This window comes from Pleurodeles waltl, chromosome 4_2 (assembly GCF_031143425.1).
Source record: "Pleurodeles waltl isolate 20211129_DDA chromosome 4_2, aPleWal1.hap1.20221129, whole genome shotgun sequence".
In the NCBI taxonomy this organism is placed as follows: Eukaryota; Metazoa; Chordata; class Amphibia; order Caudata; family Salamandridae; genus Pleurodeles; species Pleurodeles waltl.
The window spans coordinates 147,401,649-147,418,326 of record NC_090443.1 but is presented as its reverse complement, the minus strand read 5'-3'; positions in this window follow the sequence as shown (position 1 = coordinate 147,418,326).

The window sequence follows — 16,678 nt, the reverse complement described above, 5'->3', positions numbered from 1 at the left end:
TACAGTTGAAGCTTGGGGACAACTGTCACATACACTGTCCTGCTTGAATCAGGACTTAAACTGCATATGCCCTCCCCAAGACAAGTGTCTAAAACAAGTTGCTGTCCATTTGAACTGGGACGGGCATTGGGATCGAGGCGCAGGTGTGTGGATCATGGGAATAATAGAGTTATTACCTGCAAGGAGTCTTGAGCTGTATGGATTAGCTTCAGGGCAAGGAAATGGATTTATATCCCTTGAACGCACTTCCTGGAAATGTTCTGGATGGCCATTATAGAGTCCCCTTTTTGGTAACAATATGCCTTAGGATACTGGGGGAACTGACATCCAATTTCCTTAGTGCAGTGTGAAGTGCCTGAAGCGATTTCCAAATCCATACTAGAGTGCAGCATATTAGGTGGAGATTAAAATATCTCCCGTCAATTTATGAAGAGCGAGGCTCTGCCCTGCAACCCTTCATCTCAGCCTCCTTTGATAAACATCTCAGTGGCATACTGGGCAGGGAATGTTGTGTGTGATGCCCGTCAATGAGCACACCTTAGCTCTTAGATTTGATATCTCTGACCCAATAGTGTTGATAATATCCCATAGCTCCTTGATTGAGTCCTTGAGCTTGACTGGAATTATTAACTGTGTTTTGCTAGCTAGTTGCAAACTAAGGCCCATATTTATACTTTTTTTGCACTGCATTTGTGCCGCTTTTTGCCACAAAAGCGGCGCAAACTAACAAAATACAATTGTATTTTGTACGTTTGCGCTGCTTTTTGCATCAAAAAATGTGGCAAATGCGGCGCTAAAAAAGTATAAATATGGGCCTAAGATGGTTATTTATTGCATCACAGATGGCCAATGGTGCAAAACTACTTGTGAAGAATATTGTAGGTTCAAATGGGACACGTGGTTCTGTTTGGGATTGAGTTTGGGGAGCAATGTGGTCATTGCCCTCAAGAATGGTGGCCATTTTAAGCAGAGCAGTGTGTTCGTTGGGCATGGGGGTTGTTTTTAGATCTAGTTTTGTCAAATAACGGTGCTACTTTTGGTTCCTTTTTGTAGAAACTGTTGGTGTAAAATTATCTGGGAACAAAATGTGTTCCACTTCCTCTATGAGGTCATCAATATCTTGTAGGTTTCAAATTTTCGGGGGCTTGGCCTGGGGCTTTCTTGTTTATGGGCTCATCTGAGTGTTTTTCATTTATTTTCCTTTTTACCATAGTGGTTGCCAGTTAGAGCCCTTATTAGTATCAGGATAAAGAGGTATAGAAATGAGCAGCAAAACATTTCGTTAAAAATGCAGATAGCAACAGCAGGAACCAGAAGCCCTCGTTTATCCCTCAGCAAACCAGAAACAGGGAAGCAATTACAATGATCAACAGGTTAGAATAGCTAAATGTCTGGCATATCAAGCCTTGATATTTGAAGATTAATCACAACCAATTTCTTAGTGTTATCAAAACAGAGATGGAGAAATCAGGTGGACAAATATGCCCTAGCCAAAAAAACACCTTACAAGGAAAAACACAGAATATTCTTTAAAGCCGGAGATTCTCAGAAAAGGGCATCCCAAGCGTGAGTCAGTACAATGGTAGACCATTAGCAAAATAACTCCCAGGGCAAACTTTGTATATGAACTAAGGGGGTGGCCCAGCCCAGCCCAAACTCATCCGTGCTCTGACAGGTGCAGGCAGGTCGGACTTTGGCCTGTGCGTGCCTGTCCCGCGGACAATCAAGGCGCTTTTAAGTGCTTAGGATGCATGCAGCGAGCGGCGTGCCCCTCCTCCTTTATGACCAGATGACAGCTGGGAGACGACGACCCACGCCAGCACATGAAAAGCAAAGTATCTGGGCCTCCGAATCAATAGTATGGCCCGATCGATGTGTGGGTTCTATCGGTAACAGATCCATATTCAGAACCTGACAAATATTAACCAACTTGAAAATGAATGCACTATGTGATCTAGTTATTAAAGATGGAGGACGTAGATTCAAAGGGGAGCTGGCAGACATTGATTATTTTGTAAAGAACCTGCTGACTTCTGGATTACAGAAATGCTTAATTGTTTAAATGTCAAAAGGGTAGGCTGGTGTTGTTCACAGCTCTGTCAATCAATGTTCTGTTGTTAAAAACATATTCTTAAACCCGAAATAAGAGCAAACAAGTAGTATTGTAAGATGGTTTGATTCCTTTTTCTCTCTGAAGATGTCTATAAACATCTTCATAATATTTGAAGAGATCCCTGGGAGGTAGCTACATGAAGAAGACTGTACAAGAATACACTGCTATTTCGAAACATGACAACCAGACACACAAGTTACAGTTGACTAGTAGGAAAAGAGAGCTTCTTTACTATAGATATACATTTGCCGCCTGATCGTATTTCCCATGCATCCATCATTTTTTATTAGATTCTCCTCCTGCAATCTGTTTTTACCACATCCTCTTTTGTTTTTTTAACTTTAGATGATGTGATTTCCGCAATATCAGAAAGTTCTTTGTCTAAGGCTCCTAGTCCTAGTCCTAGTCCTGATGTGGTGCCAATGAACGTCTTCAAGTCAAATACCACGTAAGGGGCCCCACATGTTACTAATGTTTTAAATTCTGTTAGTTCCTCATAATCACTGTGTTCTTGGTCCCAATCGACAATTGTACACATATTTAAACAAACATTTGCAATGCAATGGGTCTTGCGTTTGCTAGCGTTAGAGCTATTAGCGTTGTAAACTCCTAACCGGACCTTTCTTGACACATAAACTAATAATGATAAGTAAAACAGTTTCACATATGTGAGCCAATGGTCGCGATGAGTTTGAAGGAGACACAGAAAAGGAAACAGAAGTTTGCTTGCAGTGAAACTTATCGGCAAAAGTGCAATTACCCATGTTACCGGCAAAAGTGCAATTATCCATGTAACCAGCAAAAGTGCAATTGTCCATGTAACAGGGTTGATGTCATTCAAAGCGCTCGACTTCTGCCCACGGAGATTGCGCTGCGCAGGAAATGAAAAAATAAAGTAGTCCAGAAACCAGCTGAAAACACGGAGCATTGTGTGTTTTCAGTAGTTTACAGGTGCTCTTGAGGAGTGCTGAAAACCGGAAAAAGCATGACCTATGCATGCCTTTCACTAATGGAATCAATCGGTTTTTAAAAGACAAGCCCACGAACTAATGAAAGTGACGGGAGTGACATGGGCGTGGTTAGAAGCCCACAGAGAGATTACAACATGGTCCAGAGCGCTTGAGCGCGTGCGACCATAAAAAGGAAATAGGGACGACCCTTGCTGTTATCGCCCAGTATCATTAATTAATTATGTAGTGAAGGTTGCTGGGACAATGATCCTCGAAAGATTACTTAGTTTAGGTACTGGGAAATTCAATAATTTCGACATAGGATATGGTTTGAGAAAAGGTTTAATAACCACGGAACAATGTTACAAATATACTTTCACAAGCCAGGGATCATTGCCCTCAGCCAAAACATCACACATTTTGGCATTCTAACATATTGTTCTCCCACTTTTAAATTTCTTGGCGAGATACATCTAGATCTATCTACTAGATTAAGGTGCAGATTAAAAGGAGAATGCACTGCTCCATTTAATCTTAGAATAGGTGTCAAACAAGGCTATGTCCTAGCACCTATTTCTTTTTTTTCATATCACAACAAGCTGGACTGTTAATTAGATTCCAAAGGCCACAGCTTGCAAAGCACTAGCAAAAGAGTTAATCGCACTCTGCTTTAGGTGGAGGATGTAGTTTTGATGTCTGGTACTTCAAACCCCTTAAAAATTTAGCAATGCTTTTGTCAGCTTTATGTATGATCTGAATATTGAAACAAATCTTACAAAGACGTATGTGATGATTTGTGGTCCAAGGTCTACTAAATGTTGAAAAATGATGGTCAAAGGCAAAAGAACCGAGAAAGTTAACACATTTATTTGTCTGTGTAGGAATATTGATGCTTCTGGCTGTTTGTCTACTTTGAATTCTACCAGATGTAAATGAATTATTCAGTCCTAGGAGAAGTGTATAGTTTTGCTTCTAGATTAGGGTCTAAGCCTGTTAATGAAATGTTGGAGATATACAAATTTAAATGACTTTCTATTATCTGCTACCGTTTTGCTTATAGGGTTGCAATACATGATTTCCCTCCAAGCCAAAGCAAATAGGCTCTGCCCTGTCCTCTGGGACTTCCCCCACCACCTGGAATTTCTCTTATAATGAAGAGCTACGGTTGAGGTACCTGAAAGACGTAGTCAAACAATTCCCCTGTTTTTCTGTCTTTGAGTTTCGTCTAACCCAGCTCCAGTTTAAACAGGGATTTCATTACTGTCTCAAGATGGAATGCCATCTAAAAACTCAATGGTTTTATTATATGTATTGGACAAGACAGACACAACCATTTTTCGCTCATCTCAGTGTATCTAAAAAAGATTACATATAGGCTAAGAATATATCTTTACTCACCAGCATCTTAAAAGGGAACTAGCTGTACTTAAGAAGCCAATGATCAGATCACATGTTACGTTAAGGACCACATTGGAAATGGGACCTTGTCCTTTAACTGTGACTAATTCTTGGGAGGGAAATCTGTTAACTCAATTTAATTTGAGTATCATTTACCATTTCCTTTCCTACCACTAACGACGGTTTGCTTCTGTTTGCATTACTTACTGTCCTTATAAACCATGATGCATTCTATTTTGTGCTTTTTTAAAACCTTTGTGGCAGGTTAAAACTTTGTGGCAGGTTAAGTTCTTAGTCCATTTGTTAAAAAAGTCAGGGTTCAAAAAGTGTATACCTGTAATATTGTTTTTATGGATGCTACCAGATAACCAGGCAAGTGACGGGGTTAGTAGTTTTTTTAAAGCTGTGGTTAAATGTAGTGAGTCATTACAGTTTTAACTTCATTGTTGATGCATGTCTTTTTCAAAGTCGTATGCATTTGTGATCGCTTTTATAACTGACTTAAAACTGACTGCATTTAATTGATGTATTAATACCAGCTAGGCTAGGTGAGATGTTCAATGTAAATGCATTTATTTGCTCTTCATTTGAATCTACTTATTGTTATCGTATATTGGGCCTCACACATTTTGTTTTACAATTGTTCTTTGCACGCCTGCATGTTGCATTGTAAAGCAGTCCAAGGGGGCTTTTACACGAGTCCATGGCCAGTCATGGGTTACTGGGCTCTGACTGTATGAACCAGAGAAGCTATTAATGACATTCCTCCAGCTGTAGGCCAGCTCTCTTGAGGCAAGTCCTATGATTCTGATTTATTTCCAGATGAATTCTGTTCAAGACGTGAGACTAATGTCCCCCCCTCGATTATTGAAAGCATACACTGCGGCAAAGTGAAAAGAAATACTACAGCACTCAGGGCCTCATTACGAGTTTGGCGGAGAGGATTACTCTGTCCCAAATGTGACGCCGTTTTAAAAAGTTACATAGGATACAATGGAACTTGTAATACGGCGGGTGGGATATCAGACATGTTTGGGATGGAGTACTCCCCTCTGCCAAACTTGTAATGGTGTCCTCAGCGTGAAAGGTGGTTATAGTGGTTCTGCGGACACAATATCGAGATCCCCTGGACATGAGGTTGTACCGACCGTGATCCCTCCCAAATCTGGATTAAAAAATCCTTGGGAAGACACTGGCCTACAGACTACCGTATTGCACAAATTAGCGCACCAAGACCAAAAAGGCTGCATACCAGATTGATTACTTTACGCCGACTCACTCATTCTACTGTGGCCCAATTTGTCTCACTCAGACCCACTCATTCTCACTCATTCTGGATTACTCAGTCTTACTGTGACTCAGTCTCACACACAGTAACACTCACTTACACTCACTGTCATTCTCCCTCGCTCACATTCATTCTCACACATACTCATCCTTATTGTCACTCATTCTCACTTACTCTGACTCATTCCTTCATTGTCTCTCTCTCACTTTAACTCACACACATAGGGCCTGATTCCGAGTGAGGCGAGCGGCGGTAGCCGCCTGTCTCGCGGGAACCGCCATATGGCCGCTCCGCGGTCGAAAGACCGTGGAGGCCATTCAGGCTTTCCCGCTGGGCTGGCGGGCGACCGCCGAAAGTCCGCCCGCCAGCCCAGCGGGAAACCCCTCCCCACGAGGAAGCCGGCTCCGAATGGAGCCGGCGGAGTGGGTATGTGCGACGGGTGCAGTTTGCACCCGTCGCTTATTTCAGTGTCTGCATTGCAGACACTGAAATACACCGTGGGGCCCTCTTACGGGGGCCCCGCGGCACCCCCTACCGCCATCCTGTTCCTGGCGGGAGACCCGCCAGGAACAGGATGGCGGTAGGGGTGTCAGAATCCCCATGGCGGCGGAGCGCGCTCCGCCGCCATGGAGGATTCTCCCGAGCAGCGGAAAGTCGGCGGGAGACCGCCGACTTTCCGTTTCTGACCGCGGCTGAACCGCCGCGGTCAGAATGCTCGACGGAGCACCGCCAGCCTGTTGGCGGTGCTCCCGTGGTCGGTGACCCTGGCGGTCACCGACCGCCAGGGTCAGAATGACCCCCATAGTCACACAGACATGCTCACAATTCTGGAATTTCAACTTCTGAAGACTCTCTCTGATAGCTGACATACCGAGAGTTAATACTTATTCACTTTTGGTACAGTAAATGAACTACAAAACAAGGAGGGTTTAGTTTAGCTGTGGAGTCAATAACGGAGAGCCACCACTGGTCCAGGGACACCTATCCATAAAACCAATCCATCCACTCAATCATCCATCCTTTCACTTATCCGTCCCCCTTTCATCCATGCATTCAATCATCCATCCTTTCGCTCATCCATCCACCCTTTCGCTTCTACTATCCATCCATCATCCTGCCTTTGGCTCATTCATCTACCCTCCCTTTCAATCATCCATCAATTGTTTTACTAATCCATCTTTACATACATCCTGTCACTAATCCATCCATACTTTCACTCCATCCATCCATCAATCCATCCATCCATCCATTTACCCTTCCACTCATCCATCCATCCTTTCGCTCATTCTACCATGCATCCATTCTTTCTCTTATCATCCATCAACCCTTCCTTTCACTCCATCCATCCTCCCTTTCCCTCAGACATCCTCCCTGCCTTTAACTCTTCCATTCTTATGTCCATCCTTTCACTTATTTATCCATGCATCTATCATATACCATTTCATCTATCCAATCATCCACCCTCCCTTTCACTCATATACCCTCTCCCTTTCACTCAAACACCCTTTCTCCCTTTTACTCTTCCATTTTTACTCCATCATTTCACTCATTCATCCATGCATCTACACATCCATCATTTCATCCATCCATACCATCCTTTCTTCCACTCACTCACCCTCCCAAGTTAATTATGAGTCTTTGTCTGCAGAGATGTAGGCAGAAGAAGAGACCTATCAAGATTGATTAAAATATATTTATAAACTTAAGAAGATTGTTCCATATGATAGACATAGGGCCAGATTACAACTTTGGAGGAGGGTGTTAATCCATCCCAAATGTGACAGATCTCCTGCCAACCGTATTACGAGTTCCATAGGATATAATGGACTCGTAATACGGCGGGTGGTATATCCGTCGCATTTGGGACGGATTAACACCCTCCTCCAAAGTTGTAATCAGGCCCATAGTCTGCACAGAGGTATTGTCCCCACAGTCATCTCATTTGATATAGAGAATGTTTTTGACATAATGGGGTGGCCATACCTCTTCTTTGCTATGAGGAGGATGGATAAGGGTTTGGAATTCTAGAAATGTATAATGCTGTAATATTCTGAACAGATGGCCAGAGTCTGCAAGGAATGGGGGATCTTGACAAAAATGATCTTTTTGCAGAGGCACCAGAACAGTATATCCACTGTCTCCTATATAGTTTGCCCTGGCCATGGAGTGACTTGCTTTCATCAAGCAAGGGGGGCATTCCCCTGACAAAGAGAACATATGGTGGATGATGCATTATCACTATTCTTACGATAGTCAAAATCGATGTATAAATAAATGTCAGATACTCCAGTGGGTTTTGGCAAAAAATCTGGGCTAACAGTCAATTCGTCTAAATCATGTTTTATCCCACTGAGATCAATGGGCGAGCAGGAGTGTTCTCAGTACCCTACTACACAGGTGGACCTCAACAAGTTCAGGCGTCTAGGTATATACGTGTATCACGAGGAGGACAAACTAATCTTGTGTAACCTAGATAAGGCATTCATAGCTACTCACAAGTCAATTCCCTTCTGGAATAAGTTCCACCCATCACCAATAATTAAGCTGGCGATAAACAAAATTGATGGTGATTCCGAGTCTAATATATCACTTAGTAGGATTACCTGTAGTCACTAACAAAAATGTTTCAAAGAGCTTCCAACATTATTAGCAGAATAGATATGTGGCACAGGAAAAAAGAGAGCTGTAATAGAGAAAATACAAAGACTCCTTGACAGAAAGAGATGATGAGCACCTAATTATCAGGTATGTGATTTAGACGCCCAACTACAATAGACAATGAAATGGTCTGAGGACAGTAATGACATAGAAACTGGATTACTCACAGGAACAATAAACCAGGCAGTATTAAGGAATATGAAACTGACGTCTTCACATTCACAGCTATTATACCTAGCCAAACTATACTGACAAAGATATACAAAAAAAATCAAAGGGTCTGCATTCTATACACAAATCTAATTACTAATATGGCTCCTCCCAAAATTCAAATGATGACCATGAATGAAAACAGGATATGAAAAAGAAACCGACTTATGCCCATACTATACTATGCCCACCTTCGAAAGTGTAATGGAGATGTACAGCATACCTAGAGATGGGCTGAGACAACAAATTAACTGGGAGAGCTCAGCCAACGGTCTGGCTTAACTCCTAGAGCCTGCGCTCCAGTCAAGCCCTGAAAATGTTTAATGTGTACATCATGCAACAAACAACGTAAAATACCATAACGTCTTTCCAAATTTAAAAAAAGTATATTTCTTTAATATGTGGAAGCTTTGACATTAATTTGGCACAATATGAAAAGTGCTTATTAAAAGTGATAATTTTTAAACATGAACCATCAGTGAACAAAAAGGCAATGACATGTAAACCATATATGTGGCCCGATTTACTACAGAACAGCATTATCGTCTATTATATCAAACACAATAGGTTTTAGTACAACTGAACTCACGTATTTGAAACTGCTTTCATAGATGATAAAGAAGAAAAAGGAGTTTTGGTGAACTAAAATATTTATCCACACAATTTAACTGGTGGAGTCATGACTTGTCTAGGTTTTCTGGTTTCACTTAGTACAAACCAGCCAGTAAAGGGGTATTTATTTGTATTTCCTTATGTCAAGGATTCTTTTTTACCTCTTTGTGCATTTTTCAGCAGTTTTTGTAAAGCGTAAACCCAACTTGAAGGTACTGTAACATATTACGTGAGCACCAGTCACATTACACAAGGTCATATTAATTGTTTATTGGTATGGGGAGATTAGGTGATTTGGCCAAAATCACAGGATGTTGAGCTGACACCAAAACTCGAACCTGGTTCCCCAATCTAAAATCGGCAGCTCTAGCAGTAACTCCACATCCTAGGTAGTGGGAGACTGGCAGGCAGAAACCACATGAAACTTCAGCTCATTATAGACTTGAGGTTCCAAAAGAACCTCAAGCTGAGCCAGAGCGAGGCTTCAGACTCAAGCCTGGCTCAAGCTTTCAGTGGGTTGCCGACCTCTAAACATACTGATAGGGCAGTTTTTACTGTACAGAGCACTCACTAGGGCTCTGTCATTGACATCGGGGATCGGAATGAATAAATCACCAAAATCTAATCTATTACAACACATAAATAACAAGCAATATCTCTCATATACAGTACGGATCTGTTCTTATTTTGCACAGACAATAGCAAGCTTAAGACAAAAATGGAGACAAACTAGGCAAAGAAATTCCAGAGCAAAAATGCATTAGAAGCAGAGACTGGGAAATGCTCCCTATGAAAAGCTATTTGATTTGTAGGTAATACAACAAACTTGACTCAAAGAACAAAGTGATATCAACATTGATTCATCTTACACAACAAGAAAGTTGGGTAGGCCACTGAAATACATGCTCGTGTATGGACCTCAAATAAATATGCTAACTGATGGCAAAAGTTGTGATGAATACCTATATCATTATGAATACCTATGTCTGACTCCGAACAACACTTAAGACACAGTGCACTTATCTGACAAAAGAACATAATAAAAAGTCCTATTCAGAGCAAAATGTTATTGGTTATGAAGTCAGTTATATGAATATTTACAAAGTTCATAAACTGAGTATATGCCACAATGTAAAACACTATAGCCCTCATTATGACATTGGCGGTAATAAACGAATACTGCTGCGGTGACTTTTGCCAACATACTGCAGTGGAGGCAAAAAGCCGTGTGCCAGAATATGACACATACACACAAAAATGACAGAAAACAGCCACAACCACAAATCTGTCAGACCCACTGAATGTGATAAACTGACGGAACTACCACCCATACCGTTATGCCACCAAACCAATGCCCTCCAAATAATGACCCATGATTCACCACAGCGGACATTCAATGACAGGAAACCACTGGCGGTGAACACCGCCGCAGCGGATATGGCCACCCAAAAACAAAACAAGACAACATTGGCCAGAACACAAAACCCATACCTGACACAAATACACACACCCCAAACGTCCACCAACAGCACTATAAGACACATGCCCACATCACCCACAAACCTCTGTAAACAAGAAAAGACAGCTAAACTTTGCAAGGACAATCCAAGAGAAAACTGCACACACATCACAACTACAAATTTAGCCGACACGCACCACACACCCCACCACATCACACATTAGCCCTGCACAACCTACACACAGCACACAACACCCATGTCCCCACAAAGGCACCCCTGTTTCACCGATGAGGAGTTGCAGGTCATGGTGGAGGAAATAGTCAGGGTAGAGCCACAGCAGTTTGGAGCATAGGTACAGCAGATATCCATTGCCAGGAAGATGGAGCTATGGCTGAGGATCGTGGACAGCATGAACAAGGGATGACATAAGGAAGAGGTGGAACAACCTACGGGGGAAGGTGCGTTCCATAGCAGCAAGGCACCATCTCGCTATCCAGAGGAATGGCGGTGGACCCCCAACTCCTCCCCCACAGCTGACAGCATGGGAGGAGCAAGTCTTGGCAATCCTGAGGGACTCACTGGAGTTGCCAGAGGACTGGACACTGGTGAGTTGACATTTACTACCTATCACCCCTCTATACCTACATGCCATCTTTACCCCCACCCTGACTCCCATCACCCTATCCATCCCACACAGTGCACCTCCACAATCAACAAACCTAAATGCCATGCCCTGCATGCCATACCCACTGCATGCACATCCCTTCCAGCCCTGCATGTACACCCACCACCAATGCATACACAGCATGAAGAACTAATAATCCCACAATCCATCCCCATACACAAACAAAGGTGGCAGGTAAACAGCAATAACATAGGGGAAGCTAGGGATGCAGAATATGTCACAGACGTAGCATAATACACCTCTTACATCCCCACAGGTGCCCCAGCCAATCTCAGCGGCGAGGAGGTGCCACGCCTACCCAGGCCCCCACCAGAAGATGCCCCCAGTGATAATAGGAACTCTGGAGCTCTGGATCCGGATGAACACCCTGGCCATCAGGGACCACTGGTCAGTCGGCTAACCCAGCCCACCCAGTCCACCACAGAGCCTCCTCCCTCAGTATCCAACACCACAGCAGACACCCAACGTCCCCAGACCTCTGTCCCCAGGACACGTCAATCAGCAGTGTGCCCACCCGTACAAGGACCTCAGTCCACACTTCGCAGGCAAGACAATGAGGGTCCAGGGGTCAGGGGCAGTGGGCACACCGTTCAGGGGACACAGGGGGCCAGGGACGGTCAGAGGACAGCTATGCGCCAGGGGGAGAACTGGGCCAGGGAACTACTGACCAGGAGGCCCTCACTAATGTCCTGGGGGCATATAAAAAATCACAGGACAAGATGGGTCCGGTGATAAACATCATGCAGGAGAACCAGTGGCTGCAGGGGGAACATCACCAGGGGATCAAGCAAGAATTGCAGGCCCTGAGCACCACCATGGCCTTCATTGCAGGGGTGCTAAGTGACGTGGCCAACATCATGAGGGACTACACAGCACACCAGCGGTCCCCTTCCACTAGCCAGTGTACTGACCAGGCCACCACATCTGCTGCAGCTAGTGGACAGGAGGCCCTGCAACAGGATCCACAGGCCACCAGCACCCAGGGGTGGCTCCTCAATGAGGGCAGAGGAGCATTGCCCTCCCGCCAGCAGCAACTGCTGCAAATCCTTTCACAAGGAAGGGATAATAAACTCTGTTTATTATCCCTTCCTTGTGAAAGGGGCGGGCCGCGGGCTGTGACTATCAGTGGGGAGTGCTCTGTGCACTCCCCTCGGAGCTCATGTGTGTTTGGCCAGCACAAGACGGCTGGCCAAACACACATGCGCACAGGGCTTTCTGTGGAGCTGGGCTGGAGAGACCCTGCACAGGCTCTCAGTCTGCCTGTGAGTGCTCTGGTTGGGCGCTCCCAGCCAGTCTTGATGCTGCTTTGAGCAGAGGTGAGGAGCAGTGGGTTCTTCAGGCGGCAGTGGCGGTCCACGTAAGTTTATTCTTTTTTTATTTATTTTTATTAATATCTCCCCCCGTGCACGCCGCCCTGCCCCCTCTAACACCGCAAGCCGCAACTGCCAGTACCACCCATGCAGAAGATGAACCACCCCGCAAACAGTCCCTGCGACCCAGACAGACACCAAAGACAGTTGCCAAGACAAAGACGACCGCCAGGAAATGAGGCCCTCTTGAATGTCCCCCTTGTGTTCCACTGTGTCACCTTGTCTACTTTGAACTGCCATTGCTCCCCTTCCTACAGCTCCTTGGACACTGGAGCTGTGCTACAAACAGACTGGCCCACTACACTGGACTATTCCCAACCATCACCCCACTCTATTGCACTTCCCATTGTATACCAATTTCAAATAAACACTCTTGGACACAACTTGAGTAATAGTTCTTCATCTACAGGTAATGTACTGTATAGAACTGTAATTAACTGCATGATCCTGTGTAAATGTCCAGTAACATGTTGACCCATCCTACAAATGTGTCTCAGCAGTCTGTACACATCACAGCAGTACACCGTTGTAACTACAACATCTGCAATAAGGGAAGGCATAGGTGACAGTTAGGTGGGATGCAAAGTTAATGACTTGCATTACGCTATGTCACACAACACAACACTAAAATGTAGAAATGTTTAGTTCAACAGCCTAGCCTGAGTGTCATTGGAAGTACTGCAGGATCATATGTGACCTGTTGTCCACACCCTCCTCCTCTTCTTCCTCCTCCTCACTGTCCTCAGTGTCCACTGCTGCCACAGGTGCATTGTCACCACCCCCCCATCCTCCTGCAGGTAGGGCACATGCCGTCTAAGGCCAAATTGTGCAACATGAAGCACACAACAATTCTGCAGACCTTCTCAGGGGAGTAGCACAGGGATCCACCTGTCATATGGAGGGACCTGAGCCTAGCCTGCAGGAGACCGAAGGTCCTTTTGACAATCCTCCACGTATGCCCATCAGCATCAATGTGCCTATTCTCAGCCCCTGTTCGCAGATTCCTAACAGGGGTCAGGAGCCAGGACAGGTTTGGATAGCCGGAATCACCTGCAAGAAGTAAGGGACACACATTAGCCCCGCAAAACGGCATGGGCTATGACTCCTGAAGGCATACACTGACATACATTCAGTGGGGACTCAGGCTCACCTATTCGCCATACTCTGTGCCTCTGTAGTTGTGCTATTAGCTGTGGGACACTACTATTCCTCAGAACAAAGGCATCATGCACCAACCCAGGATTCTTGGCAGTGACGTGGGAGATGCACTGGTCAGCAAGGCACACCATCTGGATACTGAGTGAGTTGAAACTCTTCCGATTCCTGTACACTTGTTCATTGGCCCTGGGGGGGGGTTGAACTAAGGCAATATGGGTCCCATCAGTGTCCCCAGTTACATGTGGTATATGTCCCATTCCATAGAATCCAGCCTTCACAGCGGGTAAATAGTCTACGAGGGGGAATGCAATGTAGCTGCACATATGTTTGAGCAAGGCTACCAAAACCCTTGCAAGCACAATAGAGAACATTGGCTGTGACATTCTTGCAGCCAAACCCACTGTCACCTGGAAAGAGCCAGTTGTCAGGAAATTGAGCACTGAGAGTACCAGCACAAGAGGGGGTATTACTGTGGTGCTATGGGTAGCAGGTAGCAAATCAGGCTCCAATTGTGTGCAAAGCTCTGTGACGGTGGCCCTGTCCAGACGATAGGTGAGTATGATGTGCCTGCCCTCCAGTGTAGCCAAGTCCAAAAGGAGTCTGTACATAGGTGCTTGCCTCCTCCTCCTATTCATCTGCAGTGGTTGGTACCTAAGGGACCCAAAAGTAAGAAGGGAGTGACTACAGGAACCATGAACAGATGACAGCAGGGTACACAGAGCATACTTGTATGTTGGACACAGGAATTGTATAGGTGAAAACATTCGTCTACAATGACGCACTTATCAATCTGTGCATGTATACCAGCATTAGAAAATGGCACCACCTGTCCTGTATTCAGGGACAGGTGGAAGTGACCTAACTCCGCTGGTGTTCGCATCATGGTGGAAGGCGGTCTGCACCGCCGTGAAATTCCTTATTGGCTAACGTAGCCCTCTATGGAGTATGGGAACCAATGATGATCAACGCCGGCAATGAAAGTATTCACTGCCGTGGATGCGACCACCATTTTATTTCTACCACATGACTTGATTCCTGTGTGTGCTGCTGTGACCTTTGTCTGGAATCTGCCATGGCTCATGCAACAGGGGAAAGGGCCCCAGCCTTCAGATTGGAGGAGTTGGAGAGGCTCATGGATGAGGTCCAACCCCTGTATGGGAAGTTGTGTGGGCCTCCAGTCCGACAGGTGAGTACACCATGGGTACGTTGCATGCGACATGGCTGCATAGAGATGACTGTGTGTGCTGACAGTGTGTCATATGGGGGTAATGCAGGGGTACAGGTCATGTGTGTGCCTGATGAGGGGATAATGCTTTTTGTAAGTCATACGTGTGACAGGCTGGATTATCTGGTTAATGTTGTCCCACTATTTGTGTTACCGCTGCAGGACAGCTCCCATCAGAAGAAAGGGTTGTGGAGTGCCATCGCCAAGGACGTGACGACCCTGGGGGTCTATAGCAGGCGGAGCACCCACTTCAGGAAATAGTGGGAGGACCTGAGATGTTGGGCTCGGAAGACCGCGGAGGCCCAGCTGGGGACAGCCTCTCAACGAGGGAGGGGTGCCCGTCGGAACCTGACCCCCCGATGGCCCGCATACTGGAGGTGGCTTACCCAGGGTTGGATGGGCGCTTGAGGGCATCACAGCAGCCTCAAGGGGGTAAGTACAGTGTGTTTGACAACAGTCTCTTTTGCCTTGCATGGGATTTGGGTGCAGGGTACTAGTCAGAGGATGCCCCAATATGCCCGTTTAGACATTGCTGCGTGGTCCAGCTCAGGTTAATAGGGTGAAATGCATGTTTTTGATAGCTAGGTAGGTGGCTTCCCATGGCAGACAGGGCTTAGCTGGTCCCAGTTGGAGAGTAGCTGGCAGTGTTTGGCTACTACCTGCTATGGTACGTAGCCAATGGTATGCCAGTGTGGTCCTTACTGCCCATTCTCAGTCTCTGTGTGTGACAGTGATGTGTATGCATTTTGTGCTCTTGGTGCAGTGATTGACCCTGTGCTCCATTTCGTTCTCCCTCCCTCACCTTTTGTCAATCTGTCCATGAATGCATTAGAATCATCTGGCAAAGGAGCAAGGGCACCGGTGAGTGAGGGAGCTGCAGCCCACAGGACTCAGGAGGCAGAGTCCACCGACGCCGAGGGGATCAGTGGGTTGGAGGGCGAGGGGAGCACCACGGCGGGGACAGGTGGTGATACCACTGACTCTGATTGCTCCTTCGATGGGAGCTCCCTGGTGGGGTTGGACCCCTCTGGAACCATCCCAGCTAAAGGTACTACTGCCACCCCGTACCAGCACCGCCCTCCCAGTAGCCCCTACCGAGTTGCCCGTGCTCGCTCACCCAGGAGGATGGGCATCTCCTTTGCCACAGGCACCTCGGGCCCTACCCCAGTCAGCCCTGCTGCCCTCAGTGAGGAGGCTATTGACCTCCTGAGATCAACCATAGTAATTGCCATTCAGGGGCTGGCATCCCAGATGCAGCAATGCAATGCCTTCCTGGAGGGCATTCACAGTGGACTGGCGACCCTACAGAGATCGTTCCAGGTTCTGGCCTCTTCACTGACAGCATCCAGTTTCCCTGTTTCATCTGACCCCCCTCCACCTACCACTTCCCAGTCCCAGTCTCCTAAGCCCCAACCCATCCCACGTGCACATTCTGACAATCATGCATCCAAGACAACACACAAGACTCGCACAAACACAGGCAGCACACTTCAGTCCACAAGCACTCACACAGCCAACACCCAGATGCACACACAACATCATGCATGGACT